The following is a 3,698-nucleotide window of genomic DNA, read 5'->3' on the forward strand; positions in this document are numbered from 1 at the left end:
TCATAAACTGTTTCAAACCAAGGCCAGATACAGAAGGGGATAACCCCGGATCATGGCCCGTCGGCGGTTCAGAACCAAAAGTGGAAACCAGATGGGTCATTTCCCAAACACGCCTACTACGTTTGAACATTATGATGCCTGGATATCAGGAACCAAGGTTCAATCCCATTGACAAACTGCACCTCCTCATGAAAATGGAGCAGTTCTTGATGGTGTTTCTGAGGACATAACAACGGTACATCCTAGATGGAAAACCCAAATCTCACCGAGGCGGGGAGATGGGAGCCAAATGGATGAAGTGGCAGAAAGCAAGAAAGGTACTGTAAAGGGGAATGAAAACCCCAGGGGGCACACCGACAATAAACCCTACAAACAGAGGCAACCCAAACCCCACCTACAACCAAAGGGAAGCCACTGACACCCTATCCTTCCACCTCACCAGTCTCCAGTAACTACCTCAACCCAGTGACCCGTCAGCTGGAAGATGCTATAAGTGTAATGAACTGGGACATATAAAGGCCAACTGTCCAAAGAAACCCCACCGGGTGCAAGTCATTACACCACCATCACACCAAAGATCCCCAGGCCCATTTACCTCTCAAATCCCTTGGAGCGAAGGGAACATTGAGAGTGGCGCGAAAGAAGGTTACCATGTGGAGAGACATGGGGGCACAAGTGTCAGCTATCCACCAATCCTTCGTGACCCAAACTCATCAACCAAAGGCCAAAGTGGCCATTTACCCCTTCATGTCACAAGCTGTGGACTTGCCTACAGCTGAACTGCCTGTCCAGTACAAAGGCCTGGTTCAGGAATGTGACTTTTGCAGTCTCATGACAATTATTCCAATCCCCATGCTACTGGGGAAGACTTGGCCACCAGGTGAAGCAGGCCAGAGAGTGGGAATGGTTACACGTAGCCAAACCAGGCAAGCTTCCTGACCCATTCCTGTTCCTGAGCCATCCACAGGGAACCCGTCTGTGTTACCAGAGACCCAGACAGAGGTAGTGGACCCAGATCCCATGCCAACAGCTGAACCAGCCACAGCACCTCCAGTCCCAGACCGGAACTGGAACAGCAACCAGCACCAGCACATTGCAACCACATCTTCACCTTCAATGCCAGAGGGGGCCACCGAGCCTGAACTGCACGAAGCAACAGACAACCATACTGAAAGAGCTCAGCCGAGCCTGAAATACACCAGGGTGCACCAGCGGAGAGGCGGGTTCACCAGCAATGGAACAACCCCATCACCTACATCGCTTCCAGAGCGACCAAGCCAAGTCCACAGTTTCTGAGGAAGAACTGGTGTCCCAGCCTCAGGGAACAGTTCCAGACTGAGCAGGAAGCAGATGACAGCCTTCAAAAAGCTTGGGTGGCGGCATGGAGCACCCCACCACCTCTCAGCTCTTCTAACCGATCCCGGTTTGTTATCGACCAAGGACTTTTATACAGGAGATTCTTTCTGGTGGACACCAGGAAGAATGGCAGCTGCACAAACGGTTGGTGGTTCCAACTAAGTACAGGGGAAAGCTCTTAAGCTTAGCCCATGATCATCCCAGTGGCCATGCTGGGTGAACAGAACCAAAGACAGGTTGAGGAAGTCCTTCCACTGGGAGGGCGATGGCAAGGAAGTTCCCAGTATGTCCGGTCTTGTGAGGTGTGCCAAAGAGTGGGAAAGCCCAAGATCTGGTCAAGACCCTCTTCCAGCCACTCCCCATAATTGAGGTCCCATTTCAGCGAGTAGCTGTGGATATTTTGGATCCTTTCCAAGAAAAGACGCCCAGGGGAAGCAGTACGTACTGACTTTTCGTGGACTTTGCTACCCGATGCCAGAAGCAGTAGCTCTAGGTAACACCAGGCTAAAGCAGTGTGCCAGGCCCTCACAGACATTTTTGCCAGGTAGGTTGGCCCTCCGATATCCTTACAGATTCAGGATCTAAATTCCTGGCAGGCACCATGGAAGACCTGTGGGAAACTCATGGGGTGAATCACTTGGTTGCCACCCGCGTACCACCATCTCAACCATGGCCTGGTGGAAGGTTTAATGGAACTTTGGGGCCATGATCCGTAAATTCGTGAATGAATACTCCAATGACTGGGACCTAGTGTTGCATAGTTGCTCTTTTGCTTACAGGGCTGTACCACATCCCAGTTTAGGGTTTTTTCACCCTTTACACTTGTGTATGGCCACGAGGTTAAGGGGCCATTACAGTTGGTGAAGCAACAATGGGAGGGGTTTACACCCTCTCCAGGAACTAACATTCTGGACTTTGTAAGCAACCTACCAAACACCCTCCGACACTCTTTAGCCCTTGCTAGGAAACCTAAAGGATACTCAGGAAGAGCAAAAGGTCTGGTGCCAAATTTGCAGATGAACTGAAGCTCAGCAGTTTATGGACACATCAGATATTAGGAATGGCAATATACAAAAACCTGTAGGAGAAACACTTCAACCTCCCTGGCACACAATAGCAGATCTTAAGGTGGCCATCCTGCAGCAAAAAAACTTCAGGACAAACTTCAAAGAGAAACTGCTGAGCTTCAGTTCATCTGCAAATTGACACCATCAGTTCAGGATTTCCCTCCCTGACTTTGAAAAATCCAGTTTCCTGATTGGTCCTCTGGTCAGGTGTTTGGTTCCCTTTGTTAACCCTTTACAGGTAAAAGAAACATTAACCCTTAGCTATCTATTTATGACAGAAGGAGACTCAAATAAGGGTCTTTTGTTCCCCAGCCATTAGTGGCTGCAAGTGCTATAAGGGGTCACATGAACTTGGGAGAAGGTAACTCCTAATATTCCTCCATATAAATTTGCATAGTTGCTTCTGAATTGGCATTGATGGGGTGCGAAGGTAGCAAAATTCAGCCTTTCAATCTAAGAGCAGCCATATAGGCCAGGACTCCCTGGGAGGCCAGAAGCTTCCCCAGGAGTACACTCAGAGATCTGGGAGCCTCCCATGAGGCCTAAGAATGCACTGCTAATTTTTGCTGAGATGGGGGACACGAGGAGAGCCTTTAAAATGAGTGTGGTTGTTGTCTCCATGAATTTCGGGGTGGAGAGGTGGATTTGGTTAAAACCTTGCTTGGATTTTGGCACAGGAAGGGGAATTTTGTAAATATCCTTAAAACAATTAATCAGTAGGGAGATGTGTAATAGTTTGTGGAATGAGTTGGGTTAAAAGGGAACAGAACTGAGGCTAAGGGTAAGTGTCAAAATCAAAAAGGAAAAAACCTGACAACACAATAGATCAGTAGAGAGGCAATTGGACATAGCCATATATAAAGAGGAACTACAAGATGTGTGCTAAACATCAGTCTGATCACCATACTTACATATTTTTATTTCTGTTCCATAGCCTGTGTATGCATTATCTTCTGTGTGAATCCCACTGCAGGAGCAGGGCCTTACTTAACAGTTAAAATAAGTAGTTAAAAGTTCAAACACCGTGGTGGTATATAATTTTATTTTTTCCCCTTACAATCCAGGAATACAATATATGAAGCCACTAAAGCAGTTTAGTATCAAGTCTCAGATTAATTGTGCAAAAAAAAAAAAAAAAATCAAGAAACTAGACAAAATGTAAACCTGTGCCCTAAGCTATAGTTATTTGTTTGATGCGGGGAAAAGATTAGATTTCAGGTGAACATTTTCATTGCAACTATCAAAGTTTATAAAAATTCTACATAAAAGACACAA

This window comes from Chelonoidis abingdonii, chromosome 5 (assembly GCF_003597395.2).
Source record: "Chelonoidis abingdonii isolate Lonesome George chromosome 5, CheloAbing_2.0, whole genome shotgun sequence".
NCBI classification, from domain to species: Eukaryota; Metazoa; Chordata; order Testudines; family Testudinidae; genus Chelonoidis; species Chelonoidis abingdonii.